This window comes from Ailuropoda melanoleuca, chromosome 9 (assembly GCF_002007445.2).
Source record: "Ailuropoda melanoleuca isolate Jingjing chromosome 9, ASM200744v2, whole genome shotgun sequence".
NCBI classification, from domain to species: domain Eukaryota; kingdom Metazoa; phylum Chordata; class Mammalia; order Carnivora; family Ursidae; genus Ailuropoda; species Ailuropoda melanoleuca.
In genome coordinates this window covers 69,354,576-69,376,947 of record NC_048226.1, presented here as the reverse complement: position 1 = coordinate 69,376,947, position 22,372 = coordinate 69,354,576, and the positions used below count along the sequence as shown (strand labels likewise).

General features: G+C 39.4%; 1 protein-coding gene across 13 annotated transcripts in view; it reads left to right on the top strand.

The window, feature by feature from the left end:
- NCALD (neurocalcin delta) overlaps positions 1-22,372 on the top strand; it is a 405,829-nt gene that overhangs the window by 109,936 nt on the left and 273,521 nt on the right. For 5 of the 13 annotated variants that reach the window (XM_034668395.1, XM_034668394.1, XM_034668393.1 and 2 more), the window contains exons 2-3: positions 18,357-18,409; positions 19,171-19,199. The exons of 1 other annotated variant lie outside the window; for it this stretch is intronic. The gene's annotated coding sequence lies outside the window, so the exon portion shown is untranslated. Of the gene's footprint in view, positions 1-209; positions 349-18,356; positions 18,410-19,170; positions 19,200-22,372 lie in introns of those variants that run through there. 7 more of the 13 variants (XM_034668398.1, XM_034668391.1, XM_034668399.1 and 4 more) reach the window with 3 other exon arrangements.

Sequence of the window (22,372 nt, the reverse complement as noted above, 5' to 3'; positions counted from 1 at the left end):
ATTTTTATATTTTGATTATAAATGTAATTAATATATGTTCATTGTAAAACAAAATTTAAAAAATAGAAGACAGAGGAAAGTAAAAAAATGACCATAATTCCAATAACAGCTATTGCTACTTTGGTGTACATATGGATGGTGTCGTGCACACACATACATATATACAACAATTTGTTAACATCATTTATAAAATTATTACAAGTATATTTTGAGATTTTTAACAAGATTTTAAATATTCTTCCATAGTATAATGGTATGATGGTGATGCGTGTGGAGTCTGGGATCGGATTGGACTGCCTGAATTTGAATACTGGCTCAACATTATCTAATTTGGTGGTCTTGGGCAAGGTACTTAACTTCTATGCCTTAATTTTCTCTCTGTAAAATGGGGACAATATTAGTACTTACATCATAGAATTAGAGTAAAAGTGAAATTAGTTAATGTATTTATAAGTTGCTTGGAATAGAATCTGCTGCACAGTAAATACTGTATAATGTTTGCTTTTATTAATGGTTGCATGGAATTTGATTTCTGGGTGAGCCATAATTGAATCTATCATCCATGGCTTGATATTTGGGTGTTTTCAATTTTTTATTACAAATTATGAAACTCTTGTACTCATTTTTAATGTGCTTATTTTATTTTTATTTGTTATTTTTTAATTGATTTGCTTTACTCAAGTATCATTGACATACAATATTACCTTAGTTTCAGGTGTGTAACATAGTGATTCGCTATTTATATGTATTATGAAGTGATCCCCATGAGAAATCTCATTACCATATGTCACCACACATAGTTATTACAATATTATTGACCATATTCCCTATATTGTGTTCTATAGCTCATTAAAAAAAATCATTTCTTGAGGCTGTATTCCAGGAAATAATGTTTTTGGACCAAAATATATGAATCTTTTAAAGGTTGCTGTTATTTATTAGCAAATTTATCTTCTGAAAGTTTGTACCAATGTACACTTCCACCTGCAGTACTGAGAGCGTCTGTTTCCTCTTAATCCTCACTTGTTCTGACAAAAGTAGTGTCTTATGTTCTTTTGATTGGCAGTCCTTTGATTACAAGTTAGATGTTTTCCCATCTGTTTATTTGTAATTTACATTTATTCTTTATAAATTATTGCTTCCTGGATTTTACTTATTTTTACATTTCTCTCTTTTTTTAAAAAAGATTTTATTTATTTATTTGACAGAGAGACAGCCAGTGAGAGAGGGAACACAAGCAGGGGGAGTGGGAGAGGAAGAAGCAGGCTCCCAGCGGAGGAGCCCAATGTGGGGCTCGATCCCAGAATGCCGGGATCGCGCCCTGAGCCGAAGGCAGACACTTAACGACTGAGCCACCCAGGCGCCCCTACATTTCTCTTTTAAAGTAACATTAAGTGCTTCTTATCAAAGACCTGTTGAGTGCAGTCAACAATGAGGAAGATGGCGAAGACAGTTGTCCAAGGTGGATACCTCATGCTGCAGAGCCAGTAGCCTCGTGTAGTCAGGTTTTTGTGCAAGGTTGGTCCAGGCTCTGATCTTCCATCAGAGATGTTTTGTCACAGTGTCTGTGTTCTTCAAATTCTCCATTATTGTTGTTTTTGGGTTATGCTTCTATAGCAACAGTATAAATGTGTGGTATAAATAAATAATGTATTGTGCAAATTATTCAGGGAAGGGTTGGCATGAATGCTTCTAGCAACACTGCAAGAATGAGATCTTGCCTCTGAAACTTCAGAAATCATTTTGAATTGATAGCTTTTTGTCAGGGAAATTTCATTAGCGACAGTTTTTGTCCTTACATCATGGTAAATGTTATGACTACCTGGGAGAGAATCTTTCGGTTTATTAAATTGCTAAGTAGCCACCTCATGGGAAACTGTCAGTAATCTTGTGAACATGTGGCAGAATATTTTTTAATGTTTTTTTATTATATTATGTTAGTCACCATACAGTACATCCCTGGTTTCTGATGTAAAGTTCGATGATTCATTAGTTGCGTATAACACCCAGTGCACCATGCAATACGTGCCCTCCTTACTACCCATCACCAGTCTATCATAGACAGAATATTTATTTTTAAAGGTCCGGATGTGCAACAGACCGCAGGAGCAAGCCGATTCACTGTTTAATTAGTTTCTGCCTTCTGCTGCCTTCCCCTCTGGCTACAGGCTACACTGTTGCTGAGTGTTGTATTAACACAGTTGATACTCTCCTGCCTTTCTCTATGCAAATCTTGCTGTCTCATGGCAGGCTAAAATATACCCGATAAAAACATGTTTGTAAAATAGCACAAAAACATGTAAACTTTGGAAGGTGGAGGGAATGGGCTCTGTTCTGGATCAGTGGGTAGAAGTTCAACATTTTAGGTTAATGTAAAGAACTTTTTTTTTTTTTAAATCACAAGAAGTACTCACCCGTAGTGTGGCTCAGCATTTAAAAACTTGCAGTGGGATTCTTCCAGCAGAGATCCGTTGATTAAAAAGTAGAAGTTACTGAATTTACGGTGAAAAGGCAGGATCTATGCATTGGGTTGAATCTCAACTCTGAGATTTTACAATTATGTCAGTTTAAAAAAAATGTTTTTAAAATCATGTGACTACTTATCTAAAACTGTCAAATTCATAGACACAGAAAGTACAATGGTGGTTCCACAGGTTGTGGGGAGGAGGAAAAAGGAGTTGTTATTTAGTGGGTATAGAATTTTGGTTTTTCAAGATGAAAACCTTTTGGAGATCTGTTTCACAATGTGAATATACTTCGCATTACTGAACTGTGCACTTAAAAATGCTTAAGATGGTAAATTTTATGTTGTGTGTTTTTTACCACCACCACAACAAAAGCAAAACAACCATGTGCCTACTATGAGTTTTGCCTTAGGCCAGGCACTGTAAGAAACACAGAAGTATGAGACAGTCCCTGTATATAGTTGGCTTATAGTTCACTTCTGCTGTTAGAACCAAAATGGCTGTGCAAGAGCCCAGGCACCCACAGGAGCCGGCCATGATGTCATCATTGCTACTGCCACTGCTTCTCCCTTCTTCTTGTTTTCCATTCTTCTGCTAGTGCCCCAGTTGAGAGAACCCAACAGGAAGTCAGTTGGTGAGTTAGTCTGAGAAATGCGGTGTGCCGTCAGAGGAGGGTACATAGAAGAGAGAATGTGGAATTGAGCAAGAGCAGGAACTCCTAGGCACAGCCCACCCCTTTGTCTCTTCGGAGCCATACACAGCCTTCTACGTCAACCTAAACTTAAAAAACAATAGCAGCAATGTTATAATGCTTCTGTGGATGCTACTGTCCCTTTCACAACTGAAGGTATACTCACTCTTTCCCTGATAAGGGAGATACAAAGTTCCACAGTGTATCCATACTGAGATGGTGTTAACTTTGTTCATAGGTGAGCCCAAATCCTATTTATTTTATAACCCAGAAAGCTTAATTATACAGTGAACTATCAACCAACATTCCTTATATGACATAGGGAAAAGGAAAAAGGGGAAGTTGATTTCTATATACAAAATATGAACATGAAGAACAAGAAAGAAAACAGATGTAGTTGCTACAGTTCTCACTTCTGTAACTGACCTTAGACCATAGTTAATATATATGTGTATATCTAAATCTATCTGCATACAGATACAGAACCTATGTATATAGGTCTATATCTATGTCTATAACTATATATTTTCCTTCTTTCCCTATCCATTTCCATGTTTCTTTCTCCTTAACTAGCCCTCTGCTTGTAAACATTCTTTTGCTGGTGGGTTGACACAAATCTTTATTCCTGAAGAATCTGTCCTTAGACATCCCTCCTTTATTGATCTGGTAAAATCTTCTATTAACTTTACTACTAGACATAGAAGTAATAACTGGAACCCCAGAGAATCCTCTGGATTGCAGACGTGCCTGTATTGTTCAGCAGCGAGCCTATTTCATCTTGATAATTGGGACCAATCACCCCAGTTCATATCATAAAATCTTTCTTTGTCCATTGGTTCAATGGCATGAGGACTCTAAAATGACCAGAGGCAGTCTCAGATTTGAGTTCAGTGGAACCGTTCTTGTGCCCACAATGGAAACATTTTCCCTTAAGAACTAATAACTCTAAGCAAGCAGAGCCCTAAATCTCAGGGCCAAGAAACAAAATTGTGATTAGGTTATTAGGTGTAATAATAGGAGCAGTTTCTCCAACTTAAACTTTTGGTTCCCAGACTTACGTATTCTAGTTATGGAAGAAATAATGTCTTCCGTGGATTGTTGATTCAAGGTGTATACTGCATCCTGTAACGTAGTGCCATAAAGTTTCTAGGTGTTATCTCCCAGTGAGCGCCATAATTGAGGCTTCAGTAGGTGCTTCCATCATTCTGTCAGGCCAGCTGCTCCCGAACAATGGAGTATGTGGCAAGACCATAGAATTACGTATTCATAGCCAGTTGCTGTTCCTTCATTGAGAAATTTCCCTGGCCAGAAGAAATGTGAGGGGGACTACGATGGAAAACAAGGCATTGTCTAAGTATGTGGATGCTTGCAAAAGGCAGATCCATAGCCAGAATGTGTTTGTTCCAGTGAAGACTGATCTTTGTCCCCTCCATGATGGGAGGGAACCAATGTAAATCAACCCCTCTCAGATGGCTAGCTCATCTCTCAGGGCTCATTGTTGGCTTCTGCTCTTGGAGGGTTGAGTACTCAGTAATGGTGGGAGCCACATTTGCCTTGGTGAGTCTATGCATAACCTGATTCATGGCTGCCATGGATGCTCTCAAGAGAAGTCCTTGGATAAAGCACTGGGGTAGCTGAGGAAAGAAGGCTAACTGACATCCTCCGAATGTTTTATCTTGTCTGCCTGCCTGCTCTGTAGTAGAGTGTGCACATGAGATATGAATACTTCATACCCTTTACCCATTTCAGGTCGGCATAACCTATTCCTCCGTCCTCCTTTTAACCAATTTCTTATTTCTCTTCTTTCTAATCCTCTGACCCTCTGGCCAAATCATTAACCACTATTTATGAGTTAGTATAGATTTGTACTTCTGGCCATCTTTCAGTTAAAAAAGTGGATATCCAGATATACTGTAAAGTTCTACCAACTGGGAAGATTTCCTTGCTCCGCTACTTTTCAGGGCCACCCTTACTTCCAGCAAGTGCTGGTATATAATGGAGAATCATCTGTAAAACATGCCTGAGTCTTTTTTTCCACCATCAACTGGTTACAGGGAATTCCTCATGAGGTCATATGTGTGGATTGAGAGAAAGCAGTGTAGCCAGAGTAGGTGGCTGTCGAAATCTGAGTCACCGAATCACGCAACTTATTTGTACCTTCAAGACATGCCACAGACCCATCTTACATATCACTTCCACGTGGTGACAGTGTGGCTGAACTTACCTGATTTTATAGCTTGGTGGGTCACATGACACAGTTAGTTTCTCCTGGGCAGTTCAGGGCATGTGGTCATCAGGTGTCTAAGGCCAGGAGTCCTACCTCCACAAGAGCCTAGGAACCGGCTTTCAAGGGTAAATATCAGCAGTTGTTTCTCAGTGGCAGAAAATTAGCAGAAAAGCCGAAATTTGTTCCAAAATGCTCATATTCTAAGTTGTGATTCTTATATAGGGCTTGCCCCCAGATTCCTACAGCATCCCTTCTTGTACATGGAAGATGGGCTACAACATTTTTGGGGATCACAGGGAGGTTCGTTAGGAATGGAGGCCACAGAGTTCTATGTATCAGTGAACATGTTTTTTTCAAGTTTTCCTAGTTGAACTATAATCCTTTTTAGTTGATTTTTTTTCTAGTATTGATTGTAGAAATGTACTGAGTGTATTTTAGCCCCAATAGGAATCATTATTGCCTTATTTACCTATCATAACTCCCCCAAATTTGGAAAATATCAAGTGGTTCTTTAGATGCTTTTTCATTTCCAGGGAGTTTACTGGAAATTTCTTTCTTCTTTTTTTTTAATTAATTAACTTTATTGTAAAACAAAGCACAGAAAAACACTCCCCCTTCCAAATCAAATATATAGCTTAATAAATGTTCATAAGGCAAAAAATATTTGTAATGACCATGCTGGTCAGGAAATAGAAATTTGCCACTTACTCCAGAAGTCCGTTCCGTGTGCCCATTCTCAATCATAGACCCTCCACTTTCCTTCATAAGGGACCATTATTCAGACTTTTATAGTAATCACCCAAATGTGTATCCCTAGATAATACTTTTTTATAAATATTCACTCAATTAAAAATTGATGCACCTTTCTTTTAATATAGGTTCTCTCTCCATCTTTTTCTTTTCTGTGTAGTTTAGGTGTGGATGAATCCAGCCCTCTGACCTGTAGAGTTTCTCACAGTCTGCATTTTGCTGATTGCATAGTCCTGATACATTTCACCATGTTTCTCTGTTTTCTGTATTTCCTGCAATGTGGTAGCTGTATTTTAAGGTTTGATCAGACTCAGATACAATTTTTTGGCAATATTAGAGGAGTGTTCTTCCATCAGGAAGCACATAATACCTGTCTCACTAACAATTGTTGATGCTCAATGCTTAGATTTACTTATTTGCTGGGATTGGTAAAATGGTGATATTCTAGTTTAGACTATTCCCCCCCCCATTTATTAGGGGTAATACTTTTTTAAAGAATTGTTTCCCTTCCTCTACTTTTTGGTCACCCAGTGTTATAGTTCATATAGGAGAGACAAGAAAAACATTTGATTCTTCTTTATTTATCAGATTGCAAAATAATGAATTTGTCCCCTTTCATCCTCCACAGGTGTATATGCATGTGTGACTTGTGGATGCACATATGTGGATGCAGCATTTAGTTGCAATTATCTTTTTCAAAGTTCAAAGCCCAGTGGTAGCCTTTTAAAGTTGGCTCCTCTTTACTTTCCCTGGATGTCCTTGTAGATATAAAATTCCATGGATTGAAAATTCAAGAATTACTTTCTAGATCAGCCTTTTCTTCATTCATTTATGGCCTAAACTGGCCAGGGAATAGTTTTTCAATAGGGCACACGCTCTATAGAAAGGGAATGTGTGCTTTCTGTTTACAAATATTCTAGGCTTTGTATTTAGGGACCAGAGCACTGGCTTCCTGTTGGGCCATTCTCTTTGGAAATGAGATTGCTTTGCCAGTGTTGTTCACCTTTTCCGGAAAGATTTGATATTAATAGTTTTCTCTGGAATGACGTATTCTTCTATGAGGCATGTGCTCTTGTCTGTCTAGTCAAATATCTGGAATAAAATTGAAGACAGTTGAAACACTGTCTTTTAATTATTCCCCCCTGAAATTCTCTATGTAATCCAATAAATATCTACAAATTAACCTTTGGGGAAAAATTTAGTTAATCTTATTAGATATGAGATCGCCTCAGGCTTTTTTTGTGTGGGGTAGAAGAATTTGCATTAAAATTAGCTTTGCCTTCAAAATGTCATTTCCCATCCTCAAAGGAAACTTCTCACATCCCTACTCTTGTGGTAACTGCTTTTCCTTTAGCTCAAATGCTGTTTTTGGCTTTCATCTTCTTGAGCTTGGACAATTCTGAACATTTTAACTCTCTCATTTCTGTTCCTGTGACACTGGCCTTCAGGCAACAGGGTTCCTGAGAAAATTCGACAGAAGTAATACTTGACCCAGCAGACAAAAAGAGAACCGTCCATAAGAAAGAATAAAGGTGTTTTTTTTTTAAAGAATCTTATGGTGTCAGTGACTGTGACAATTTTCTTTTGGTTTATACCATTCATGTTTGCAGACTGGTTAATACGGGTTTACACTTACGGGTGTTCTTATTGTAGAAGACTGTTCAATAAGAGATCTGATTTTCTGGCCTTACGTCTTTAACTGGACATCCAAGGCCCTCCATGGCCTCATTACTGTCCTCCTCAAAAGCCCTCAATGGCTCTCCGTTGCCCAGTGGGCTGAGTACACACTTTTCACTGTGGTTTTAATTGACCTCTGCCGGCTCATCTCCTGTCTTTCCTATGGATGCCTCTTCAGATCCGCTACGTTAGATTGCTTCCATTTCCCTGGTATAACCTCGTGCTTTCCTACTTTGGCTTTTGCTCATACAATTCTTTCCATTTGAAATGACCTTCCCTTCCATCTCTATGTACAGAAATACAGTTATTGTTTTAAGACCCATTTGAAATGCTCCTCCTTCATGAATTTCTTCCTGATTCCTCCAAAGGAATTACTTTATCGCTACCCTTGAACTCTCAAGCAATTTGTGGATGGCAGTTGCTTTGTGTTATTTTGTTATATGGTTAAATTAATATTGCTATTACCACCATTTATGTATTTGCCTAATATACCCGCTCATGGAAGATAACAGGATGACCATATATCCAAATGTTCCTGAGACAACTCCAGTTTTCCTGGGACAGTCCTAGCACCCTCTCTGGTTAGCATCCCCTTTCACTCTCCAAAGTATCTTCATTTGAATAATAAATTAAGTAGTCACTCTTAGAATAAGTAACTGGAGGATTGGGGCTTCANTTTTTTTTTAATTAATTAACTTTATTGTAAAACAAAGCACAGAAAAACACTCCCCCTTCCAAATCAAATATATAGCTTAATAAATGTTCATAAGGCAAAAAATATTTGTAATGACCATGCTGGTCAGGAAATAGAAATTTGCCACTTACTCCAGAAGTCCCTTCCGTGTGCCCATTCTCAATCATAGACCCTCCACTTTCCTTCACAAGGGACCATTATTCAGACTTTTATAGTAATCACCCAAATGTGTACCCCTAGATAATACTTTTTTATAAATATTCACTCAATTAAATATTGATGCACCTTTCTTTTAATATAGGTTCTCTCTCCATCTTTTTCTTTTCTGTGTAGTTTAGGTGTGGATGAATCCAGCCCTCTGACCTGTAGAGTTTCTCACAGTCTGCATTTTGCTGATTGCATAGTCCTGATACATTTCACCATGTTTCTCTGTTTTCTGTATTTCCTGCAATGTGGTAGCTGTATTTTAAGGTTTGATCAGACTCAGATACAATTTTTTGGCAATATTAGAGGAGTGTTCTTCCATCAGGAAGCACATAATACCTGTCTCACTAACAATTGTTGATGCTCAATGCTTAGATTTACTTATTTGCTGGGATTGGTAAAATGGTGATATTCTAGTTTAGACTATTCCCCCCCCCATTTATTAGGGGTAATACTTTTTTAAAGAATTGTTTCCCTTCCTCTACTTTTTGGTCACCCAGTGTTATAGTTCATATAGGAGAGACAAGAAAAACATTTGATTCTTCTTTATTTATCAGATTGCAAAATAATGAATTTGTCCCCTTTCATCCTCCACAGGTGTATATGCATGTGTGACTTGTGGATGCACATATGTGGATGCAGCATTTAGTTGCAATTATCTTTTTCAAAGTTCAAAGCCCAGTGGTAGCCTTTTAAAGTTGGCTCCTCTTTACTTTCCCTGGATGTCCTTGTAGATATAAAATTCCATGGATTGAAAATTCAAGAATTACTTTCTAGATCAGCCTTTTCTTCATTCATTTATGGCCTAAACTGGCCAGGGAATAGTTTTTCAATAGGGCACACGCTCTATAGAAAGGGAATGTGTGCTTTCTGTTTACAAATATTCTAGGCTTTGTATTTAGGGACCAGAGCACTGGCTTCCTGTTGGGCCATTCTCTTTGGAAATGAGATTGCTTTGCCAGTGTTGTTCACCTTTTCCGGAAAGATTTGATATTAATAGTTTTCTCTGGAATGACGTATTCTTCTATGAGGCATGTGCTCTTGTCTGTCTAGTCAAATATCTGGAATAAAATTGAAGACAGTTGAAACACTGTCTTTTAATTATTCCCCCCTGAAATTCTCTATGTAATCCAATAAATATCTACAAATTAACCTTTGGGGAAAAATTTAGTTAATCTTATTAGATATGAGATCGCCTCAGGCTTTTTTTGTGTGGGGTAGAAGAATTTGCATTAAAATTAGCTTTGCCTTCAAAATGTCATTTCCCATCCTCAAAGGAAACTTCTCACATCCCTACTCTTGTGGTAACTGCTTTTCCTTTAGCTCAAATGCTGTTTTTGGCTTTCATCTTCTTGAGCTTGGACAATTCTGAACATTTTAACTCTCTCATTTCTGTTCCTGTGACACTGGCCTTCAGGCAACAGGGTTCCTGAGAAAATTCAACAGAAGTAATACTTGACCCAGCAGACAAAAAGAGAACCGTCCATAAGAAAGAATAAAGGTGTTTTTTTTTTAAAGAATCTTATGGTGTCAGTGACTGTGACAATTTTCTTTTGGTTTATACCATTCATGTTTGCAGACTGGTTAATACGGGTTTACACTTACGGGTGTTCTTATTGTAGAAGACTGTTCAATAAGAGATCTGATTTTCTGGCCTTACGTCTTTAACTGGACATCCAAGGCCCTCCATGGCCTCATTACTGTCCTCCTCAAAAGCCCTCAATGGCTCTCCGTTGCCCAGTGGGCTGAGTACACACTTTTCACTGTGGTTTTAATTGACCTCTGCCGGCTCATCTCCTGTCTTTCCTATGGATGCCTCTTCAGATCCGCTACGTTAGATTGCTTCCATTTCCCTGGTATAACCTCGTGCTTTCCTACTTTGGCTTTTGCTCATACAATTCTTTCCATTTGAAATGACCTTCCCTTCCATCTCTATGTACAGAAATACAGTTATTGTTTTAAGACCCATTTGAAATGCTCCTCCTTCATGAATTTCTTCCTGATTCCTCCAAAGGAATTACTTTATCGCTACCCTTGAACTCTCAAGCAATTTGTGGATGGCAGTTGCTTTGTGTTATTTTGTTATATGGTTAAATTAATATTGCTATTACCACCATTTATGTATTTGCCTAATATACCCGCTCATGGAAGATAACAGGATGACCATATATCCAAATGTTCCTGAGACAACTCCAGTTTTCCTGGGACAGTCCTAGCACCCTCTCTGGTTAGCATCCCCTTTCACTCTCCAAAGTATCTTCATTTGAATAATAAATTAAGTAGTCACTCTTAGAATAAGTAACTGGAGGATTGGGGCTTCATTCATATCCATGTTGAATCTCTGGTCTTTTATCAGGAAAGGCAGTATAAGGGCAAAGACGTTCACAGAAACGAGACTGCCTTGTGCAAGGCCACTGTGCTGAGGCCATCAGGAAATGCTGAAGGGATTAGTTTGATTCTTCCCAGGCCTGTTCTCCTACTGGCACTGCCCAGAAGCTATTACTTTTCCATCAGAAGGCTAGGTTCCCTGAGGGCTTAATGAACAATCCCTTTCAACATGAAGGGCTATGGGCCTTGTTCCCCCTTAGGTCAATGCAGTTAGAGCTTCAAAGGAGAATATTTAGTGCACACATAAAAGGGGCTTTATTTCCTCCCTTATTATTTATTTATTTTTCATTCTTTTTTATTTTTAAAATTAACCTACAGAAAAGTTGATAGAATAGTACATAGTCACAATTTCTTCATTTTGCTCTGTGTGCTTTCTCTCTCTTGCTTGTTCCATAGACACACACATTGGACTAAGTTTGTGTTTAAGCAAGATTGATCTATAAACGTGCACATTCTTTTCCTGACCCTCTTGAATATAGGTTAAGAACATCATGATACTTCACCCCTAAACACTTCCACATGCTTTTCCTGAGAATAGGGACATTATTCTACATAACTGCAACGTCATGATTATACCAAGCCGATTAACAATAATTCCAAAATCGCCTAATACACAGTCCATACTGAAATGTTCTTTTTTTTTTTTTTAAAGATTTTGTTTATTTATTTGACAGAGATAGAGACAGCCAGTGAGAGAGGGAACACAAGCAGGGGGAGTGGGAGAGGAAGAAGCAGGCCCAGCAGAGGAGCCTGACGTGGGGCTCCATCCCGTAACGTCGGGATCACGCCCTGAGCCGAAGGCAGACGCTTAACCGCTGTGCCACCCAGGCGCCCCTTATACTGAAATGTTCTTAAGCAGGTTTTGGGTCCAGAAGCCATTTGATCCATGTTTCTTCTATCTCTTTTAATCTTGCAGTCTCTCTGCCTCTGTGTGTGTGTGTGTGTGTGTGTGTGTGTGTGTGTGTGTGTAAGCAACACATGCTATTCGTGTGCAATGCTTGGAATTCTACCCACTCTCTTCCTCAGAGAATTTTGTTTTCCTCACTCAGTTTCTTCTTCCTCTCTGATTCTCTAAAGATATTTCCACCTTTGTCTAGTCTGCTCCTTGCTTTTTATAATTGAGTGATGAAGAGTCTGAGATGAGTTAATGGGCTGGAGTAAAGGAGAGGTGGGAGGAAAGGTGGGCAGCTTTGGAAGTCCTATGGCTTTAGAAAGGCCAAGGTTCCTCCTTATAGCCCACCCAACCCAGTAACTTGAAGATGTGGGGGCTGGGAGAGGAACGGAAGGAACTTTTGCAAAGTAAGTGAGGCTGGCAGTACCACGAATTGGTTGAAAAACTTTTATTGTGTGCTAGGCACTGTGCTACTCTGGGAGTAAACTTTGGACCTGAACCATCTCTGCTTCACAGAGGGTTAAGTGTCCATTGAAGGCAATGGGCTTAGAATGAATAACCTTTATAATAAACATATACATCAACTATGATTAAGTACAATAAGGGAAAAGAATGGTTACTTACAGAGTATGTAGCAGGAGAACCAGATTTTCTTCTGGAGCTCAGGGAAGGCTTCTCAAAGAGAGTCACATTGAACTTGAGACCCAAAGAATGAATTCAGGTTAGGCAAGTGTAGAGTAGTTAGAAAAGGGCATACCACATGTGCAAATGGCTGCCCAGAGCAGACCCTCCAGAAGGCTGGGAGAGCTGGAGCTGAACAGTGCAGAAGGAGGGTAGTATCAGGTGAACAGAGAGGTAGGAGACAGACTGCGTTGTCCCAGGGAGGAGTTTTCATCTTGAAAGAAGCAGAATTGTTAGATGGACCCTTCTGGAGGTGGGATGGGGAGGGGTTGGTTGGTTAGAGAATACAGAGACCTGGATATCACAATCAATGGAAACTGTAAGCAGTGTGACAAGGCTGGAGCATGCAGTATGAGGGGGGACACCATGTTGAAGTTTAAATTCTTCCTATAAGTAACCTATTGAAGAGTGGGTATGAGCAGGGGAATGACATATCAAACATGAACTTGAAAAAGGTAAATGTGAAGGACAGATGAATTAATTGAAGACATCAAAGGCTAAAAGACGTTGAGATTGTCCAGTAGATAGGGGGTAAAGACTTGACCTAGGCAGTGGCAGTAGGGATAGAGAACAGGAGACCAAGATGCTCAGCAGGTTATTGATGAGAGGAGGAGTGTTAAATAATGTTCAAGTTCCTGGCTTGTGTGGTAAGTGGAAAGGGATAGCAAGAGGGGAACAGTTTGGGGCAATGGATGATGAGTTATATTTATCCCTGATAAGTGCTAAGTGCTTATGGGAGATCCAGGCTGATGTTACCCAAGTAACTGATTAGTTAGTGTTTTCTGACATTGATGAAATTCTCTCTGAGTATTTTTGATATGTTAACATGGTATTTATTGAGAGAGTTGGAAGCATGCAAACTACTTATAAACGAGTACTTGCATTTTACAACTGACAGATTGCTTTATTCTGAATGGCTCATGATAAACTTATTTTTTTGTATTTGAGAGACATTTGACTTTGTCACAGTTTTGAAAATATGTTATTTTTGGTATGTTTAGATGGTGGGTTTTCAAAAACAGTTAAATATTACAACTAGGCTTGCAGAGTTTTGTTTTTTTCCCATTGAGTTTCCCATTAAATATACAAGTATAACATCTGGCACTCTTCTTTTTAAGGACTCTGAAAAAAGAGCTGCAAGGATTAGACTTAGCACTTGACAGATCATCCAACTGTAATATTTTCATCTAGAGTTGAGGCTGAAGCTGACTGAAATGGCCATGTCAGGAACAGTACTGTGTAATGTCACAGAGGAGCCACTTAGGAGAATTCCTAATATGGTCGGGGCATTCTTGAGATGCATGGAATAGCCCATTCGTATGGTATCATCCAAGATGGGAATGCAGCTATATCATGTCAAGTGACAGGATCCACGGAGCACTTCTTTTCTGTTATTTGTCAGACTACAGCCCCATTGGCTGATAATGGCAGTACTTTCTTCTTTCTTTGCTTCATTTTTCAATAGCAAATCCTTGGACTCTGAACTGGAAAGTTCCCTTCCCACTTGAAAGTCATATATTCTTAGAGTTGGAAGGGACCTCAATAATTATCTTAATCTGAACCCTGGCATTTTTGCACATGAGAAAAATGAAACACAGAGAGGTTAAACAATTTGGCCACAGTCATCCACATAATTATTGAATTCTCCAGCCCACCTAGACTCCCCCTTCCAAATGGGCAGAATGGCAGCCTCCCTCCTCCTTTTAGTTTATTTGCCAGAAGTTAGTCTTTTTTCACATTATGAAGCCACTCGGAAATAACTTAACTCCTTTGAAAGGAGAAATGACATGTTTTACTCAGCAAACTTATTTTTGTCTTTTTCCAAATGGGTTTTCATTCTAACCCAGTGTGACTCCCCTCTCTCCTGAGTGAGCTTTCACGGCACTGTGTGACATCTCTCTAATGGCCGGCGCTGCCCAGCTGGATGTCTGCAGAACAGTTACAGCAAAACCCCATGCACTTTGCAGCATGGCATTGCCTCCAAGTTCAGGAAAGGAGAGATGCTAGAAACTGGTCAGCACCTTTGCCTGAGCCCTTGGAACGGATGATACCAGGAACTTATCCAGAAGCAACCATTTATCAATATGAAACTTTTAAAAGGATCCTTGATTCTTTCAATTAAAAATCTCACACTTGTGTCCTAAGACTGAGCACCCCTGTGACTTCCGAGGCCTGTAGTCTTCACTGCCACTGGAGGATGGGTGTGGGGTAGGCAAGGTTTTCCCTGGAGCATGGCCCAGCCAGGGGATGCATGGGAGACTTGGAAATGAGTTTGAGTGAGAAGAGGGAAACTTACCGTTTACTGTCTCAGCTTGTGGGGAAAGGATGTGGGAGCCTTGTACTCAGGAAACATAATGTCTGCTCAGTCCTTTCTTTCCACACTTTCCCCCAACAAAATAATCATCTGGGTCTGGGGTTGGGTGGGGGGGTGGGAGCAGGTGGTAAACATTGCTCTAGCTCTGTTGTCTGTGCTCTGAGACTAAGTGCTGGGGTTTCGAAACCCAAAACCCTTTTCTCTGCTCCTGCTGGAACATCTCTTCTGTGAGGCGGTGGACACTACACGATCCTCCTTCCGGAAAAGGGGAGGGTCTCAGGGGATAAGATGAGGAGGGGGAAACATCAATTACTAGCTCAAAGCAGAATCCTGCTACATTTGTAAGAGCCCAGTTAAAGGAAAACAGGGACTGCTTAGTGCGATGTTCTCAATCTGAGCTGTTTACAGGAGCAACAAATGAGTGCTGTTATCTGAGCTAAGCACACAGAATGATGAGAAAATGCATCCTGGTGGATTATCCTCAAATCTTTGGAGTAAACAGAATTTTTTTCTTGCCGTAGCAAAGCTTAATTCTATACCAAAATGGTTATAGAATATTGGGATTTTATGGGAACTCAGAGATGATGTGTGCTGGGTCTTCTCTGTCTTCCCAGAGCTAGTCATCCCCCTACTCCACATTGTTCCGAGCCCTGTGACACTGATCTCCAAGGATCACATCGATGGGCTTATCTGCCCTCCGGCTTCTCCTTGGATTTGGTGATTAGGAGGTCCCCACTTCACCACCCCTTGGCAGTTTCCTTAACCTTGTCCATGCCTTGTAAATAATCCCCTTCATTGAAACTCCCATTTAAGTGTGAAATCTTTTTCTTTCTGGGACCCTGAGTATGACTGCTTTACAGATGAGGAAACTGGCACACAGAGAGGCCCACTGGCTTTTCTGCTTTCTCTCTTTTCTGCTCCTTTTTCCACCATGGTTGAGCATTTGTAAATTGAGACCCCAAGACCCTGGAATGCTGGACTGGGGATGAGGGAACTGTAGTCTTCTCTGCTCTAATGTGGTGGCACATTTCTAAGAATTTTCCTTTCTTAACAATGGTGTTCTTAAAAATGGTATTTTACATGGTATGTACATACGATGGAATAGTATTCAGCCTTAAACAAGACGGATATCCTGTCATTTGCAACAACATGGATGAACCAGCCAGCCCTTCATGATTCCACTTATAAGAAGTGTCTGAAGTAGTCACACTCGTGGAGCAGAAGGTAGAGCGATGGCTGCCAGAGGCTCAGGGAGGTGGAAGAGGAAAGTCGCTATTCAATGGCTATAAGATTCAATTAAATAAGATGGAAAAGTTCTAGAGATCTGCTGTACCCCATTGTACCTGTAGTTAACAACACTATTATACAGCTAAAAGTTTGTTAAGTAGTTAGATCTCTTATTTTTTAAATCATACACACATAATAAGAAGCAAAAAAAAAAAAAGAGGTATTTTAATAGGTTAAAAAGTCATAAGGGAGAGGACACACCTAGGGGAGGACGCTGTCCATGAGGGCGTGGCTGGGCTAGTGGAAAGCCCGGAAATACTTTCTTAGTTCAGGATGGAAGCACCGGTGCCAGGGCCTGGCTGGAGGACAGGGGCCAAATTTATCCCCCGCCCCCTCAGCCCAGTGCCTTGAGCATTCATCACCCTACTTCAGTGCGTGACCAGTCAAAATTTTAGGTCATGCTTTTGATCGTGTGTGTGTGTGTGTGTGTGTGTGTGTGTCTGAGTGTATAAAAGAGAGAGAGAATGAATTTGCATTCTTCCTTTTATGGACTTTCCTAAGTTCTCTGAAGAGTCTTTTTTAACCTCTCATATTTCATTGATTCTAAGACAAGTTTTATTTTTCTCACATTTTGAAACTCTGATCTTTTGTTGCAGTTGGTCAGGTGGTAGTTGTCCTGTAGTTGCTTTGCCTGGGCGTGTGTGAACTTGGTAGTTCTGGTAGCGTGACAAGACAACTGAAACCCCTTATTGTTTCAGTCAGTGATCCATTTGATGACCATCTGAGAAAGGAATGCAAGTCCTAGGTGTTGACTGAAATCTTCTGGCGTCTATTAGTAAGATTTTCTTGCCAACACTTGTGGATGAGTATCAGAAGCTTAGAAGAAAATCCAGAATACAATACTTGAGCACTCTTAAATGCTGCATTACTAAAGCTCTTGGTGGCAGAGAGGACAATGTTATGTGGGAAAACACACTCCCTGGGTATGGTGTCAAATGTGATTCAAAGAGTGGCTTCTGAATGCGAATACCTAAACCGAAGTAAATTTGCATACCTAACCAATTTATTCCACTCACTGTTTCATGTTTTCCTTTTTTGTGGCTAGGATAAAACCCAGGCCTTACAGAAGTCCAATAGAGCTTTTTCAATAAATATGAAACAAAAGTTCTAAATTGTAGTGTATCACAGTTTAATATGCAGTCAATTTTTTCTTCCTTATTGTTTCATAAAACAGCATTGTCTCTCACCATCAGTGAATCTTAACAATCAGTGATATGTGGTAGGAAAATAGGAAGTCTATTAAATTAGCAGCATGAATCAAAAGATGAGTTAGAAAGCTAAGGAGTGAGGAATGAGTTTAGAAATTCTTTTACTCTATAAATATTTATTAAATTTTACTGTGAGACCAGGGCTAGGCGAGGCTTAAGGTTATAGCTGTGAGAAAAACAGCTGTGATCCCTGGGCTCACAGAGAATACGAGATCTACTGAATTAGTAGTTGCAGGCATGATGTTACAGAAAAGTGTGGGCTTCTTTGGAAGTGTAAATAGGGGAATTTAAGATGATCAAGGGGAGCAGATGGCTGACTGAGGAAGTGACACTTGAGTGGAGAATGGAAGGGCAAGTAGGAGTTAGTCAGGTGGAGGGGAGTGGGGAAGGCGGAGGGGTAATCCTGGCAGAGGGAGAGAACAGTGCGTATGAAAGCAGGGAAGTGGCAAGGAAGGAGAAGCTGAAGGAAGTGCTGTGTAGCTGGAGTGCAGACAGTGGTACAGACATGAGAAAGCTGGAGAAGTAGGTGGGCCTCAGATGATGAAGGGCTTTATAGAACATGACAAGGAGGTTGCCCAAGAGTAAGAAGTTGTGGAAGGGGTTTCAGGAGGGGTGTAGTGTGTCATGCTCAAATTTTAGAATTGTCATTCTGGCTGCTGTGCAAAAATGGAATGCTGTAGGTCAAGGGCAGATGAAAAGAACATGGTACTAGCCATCCTCACTCGATTCAAGGAAAGGATTTGGAATGGGCAGAAGTTATCAAATGAGGCAGGGGAGTCCTGGAGTAAGCAATAGTTCTCATCACTGGTTGCATTCCTCATATATTATATCCTTAGTTCCTGATAACCTAAGACAATAACTTTCTTTGTTTTTGACAGAGTGACTTCTTCTGACTTGAGCTTACAGCGTGCTTTGAGAAATCTGCCACCAGGTAAATACAGAACAAGAGTTTTCAGGTTTATAAGCCACACTTCTCTCCCAACACTCCCTAAGACCTAAATTCAACATCTTAATTTGATCCTTGCAATAGCCCTATGAGTCAGTTGTTGCCTTATTTTCATCTTGTACATGAGGAAATTGAGGCGCAGAGAGGCTAGGCAACTTTACCAATATGCACAAAGATGTTTACTGCAGCATAAATTATAATGAAATGAAACAAATGAGGAGAGAATCTAAACATACAATAGTAGTTAAATTGTATCAGATCAATTATGGTACATCATTTGATGGATGTACTTTACCAATATTCTTTATCAGATTCAGAAGTTTCTTTCCTACTCCTAGTTTGTTAAAAGTAAATTAGTTCACCTGTACATTGAATTTTATTGAATGTTTTTCTAATCTTCTGAGGTGATCAAGTGATTTTTATCCTTTGATAAAAATTTTATTCATGGTGATTTACATTAATTGATTTTTTAATGTTAAGCTACCTTGCATTGCTAAGATAAAACCAACTTGGTCATGATATATTATCCTTTTTGTACTCAGTAAGATGCAGTTTGCTAAATTATAGTCCTGAGAGTGGCTAAAAATTTCCTGTCCAGTGCTTCCACTCTCAGGAATGGTTTTCAAAATATTAGAATTACTGGCTACTTGAATGTGTGATGAAATCTGACGCTAAAACAGTTTGGGTGTGGTGTTTTCTTTGAGGGAAGAATTTTCACCTACTATTTTAATTTCTGATTTGTTTAGATTTTCTATTTCTTCTTGAGTCAGTTTTGGTAAGTTTTGGTTTTGGCTACATATACACATTTCTGTTGGCTTTGTACGCAGGAGGGAATTTCTGGGTCTTGGAGTAGGTATATGTTCAGCTTTAGCAGACTCTGTCAAAGAGTTTTTTTCAAAATGGTTGCATTAATTTAAAATTTACATGTCATGCAAGAATATCTGATAGTTTCAATTTTCCGTATTTTTTCCAATACAAGGTATTTTCTGTTTTTGTTTGTTTGATTGGCTGGGTTTTTATTTAAGCTCTACTGGTGGGTATATAGTATCATATTGTAGTTTTAATTTGCATTTCCTTGTAGACTAATAAAGTTGAGTGCATTTTCATATGTTAATTGACTGTTCATATATCTTGTTTTATGAAAGTCCTCTTCAAATCTTAAAAAATTGAGGTGATTATTCTTGTGTTTTGAGAAAAAATTGAGTTGTCTTATTGAATTATCTTATTGAATTGTAGACATTTTTTAAATAATATGTATTCTAGATTTGAGGTTTTGCTAGGATATATGTGTTGTAAATATCTCTTCTTTTTCCTATGGTGTACCTTTCACTCTTTTTTAATGAACAGTAATTCCTTTTAAATGGTACAAATTATTTTCTTTTCTTTTGTGGTTGGCACTGTTGAGTCCTCTTTAAGAAATCTTGGCCTTATTCCAAGATCAGCAAGATGTTTTCCATTTCCTTCTCAAGCTATATTTTTCTACTTTTACATTTTGATCTATAATACACCTGCAATTGATTTTATTGTGTATGATGTGAAGTAGAGGGTCAAGATTAATTTTTTCTATGTGGATACACACCTGACCAAGCACCATCCTTTGATCATAGTACTAGCTATCTCTTTATTTATTTTGGGTAGGCTTCCTGAGGGATAATTAACACACAGTAAAATTTACTCTCTTGAAATATATGGTTTGATAAGTTTCAACAAATGTATACAATCCTGTAACCACCACCACAGTCACAATGCGGAGTATAGCCAACACCTGGAAGAGTGTTCCTTCATACTAGATCTACTTTCCCTACTTGCAGCCCTTGATAACTATTGATCTGATTTATGTCCCAGAATTTTTCTTTTCTCATAATTTCAGACTTCTTTCACTTAGCATAAAGTTTTTGAAATTCATGAATATTTTTGCCTATATCAGTAGTTTGTTCTTTTTTATTGATGAGTAGAATTCCACTGTGTGGATGTACCACAATGTATTTATCCATTCACCAATTGATGAACTCTGGGGTGATTTATAGTTTTGGCTATTTGAATAAACTGTAATCATTAGTTAATGGGTCTTTTTATAGATCCATGTTTTCATTTTTTGTGGTTAAGTTACTGGCAGTCAGATTATTGGATCATATGGTAAGTATAGCAACTGTATGTTTTAATATTATTTGAGAAAAATCCCTCTGGCTGTTTCAAAAGTAACTATGTCATTTTGTATTTCAGTCAGCAACATATGAAAGTTTTACTTGCTCCACAGCCTCCCAGCACTTGGTATTAATCAGTCTTTGTAACTTTAGCAATTTGAGTTGGTATACGGTGGTACCTCATTGTACTTTCATTCTCATTTCCCTAGGGATTAATGATGTTGAACAGCTTTTCGTGTGCTTCTTTACCATCTGTATATCTTCTTTGGGAAGTGTCTGTTCTAATCGTTCACCCATTTTTAAACTTTCCATGTCTCTACTGATTTTTTCCATCTTTTCTTGCATTTTATTCTCCTTTTCCATGAGCACCTTTTATATATTAATCATAGCTATTTTAAAATCTCAGCCTGAGTGTTCCAAAATCATCTCTGTCTAGTTGCTCTATCTTGACAATGGGTTGTTTATCCTTAGTTTTAAAAATATGTCATAATTTTGATTGAATGCTGGACACTGCTTATTGAAAAGTAGTAAATAATAAAGTAAATAGTAGTGCTACCCAGAAATGGCACACTTCTTCTTTTGTAAGGTGATTGATGGGAGGGCTTGTATTAATCTTATTAGCAGGGGACAGGATCAGTAGTTAGTAGGGAGTTAACTAAGGTGGGGTTGGGCTCCTGGTTGCTGGAGTTATGTTCAGCCCAGCCAACTCCAGCATTCTCCAGTGGTAGCCTGTAGTTACCTCATGCTTAGTGTGGCCAGTGTGCCAGAAGGTTTTTCTCACTGTCCAAACTCCATCCTCAGCTTTCAGCAGACCCGCCACACCTGCTCCACTGAAGGGATCTCTCTCCATGTTGGTGCCCATCTAGAAGTAGACGTTCTTGCCCTGTGCTCGGTGTAATGCAGCGGCTGTGGTGGTGAGGTTGTCCATTCTTCTGGTCCAGCCTCAGTCTTAGGCAGGCCTGTGTGTCTACACCTCGGGACCTGGTCTTTGTCCCTGTTCCTGTTCCTCTTCATGACAGTCAATCTCTGCCTCGTGTCTGTATCTTGGAAGAAGAGAGCTTCCTGCCCCTGCCTGAGTGGTAGCCGACCTCTTCTTCCTGTCAGTACTGGACTCTGGGTCTGAGAGTTTGTTGTCCTTGCATCAGGGCAGATAGCTTTTGCTTCTGCCCTTCTCAAGAATCAGTGGATCTTTGCTTGGATCTTGGGAGTGGGAAGGTTTTCTGCTCCTCTCCCAGTGGTTTAAAGCTCTTGCTTAATGTGGAGTAAAGTTGTGAGCAGTGAATGTGTTTCTTGCCTGTGCCCTTCTAAAGGATTACTCTTCGGTCTCCGACCCTGCCCTTAACCCTTCTCAGGAGTAGCGGAGTAACACCGGAAACCTATGGGAAAAGAAGCTTGAGAGAGGCTCCCAAGGATTCCATACTGTCATACTAGCACTCATTAGCCCTTTAGGATTCACTAACATTTTGGCTGTTTTCTTCTTCCCTGCTTTTATGATGGCCAGTCCCTCTGACAGCACCCCGTCAAAGGTGACAATCTGTGTGTCCCATCTGTCCTTGGAGATCCATGCCATTCTCTAACTTAGTTCACCTGGTTGTCTTGTAACCTCAGCTCTCTGACAGGCGCAATACAAGTTATGCTTCTGTTGATTATACAGCTTTTTCTGTGGCTTTCTGTATCTTCAGTGGATGCAGAACGATGTTGCAGCTTTTTAAGAGTCACTGGTATTAAAGGAAAATTTGGGTTGTAAATAAAAATGCCAGTCAGAAATGGATAAAAGCCAAATCAAAAGAAGGCAATAAAACCA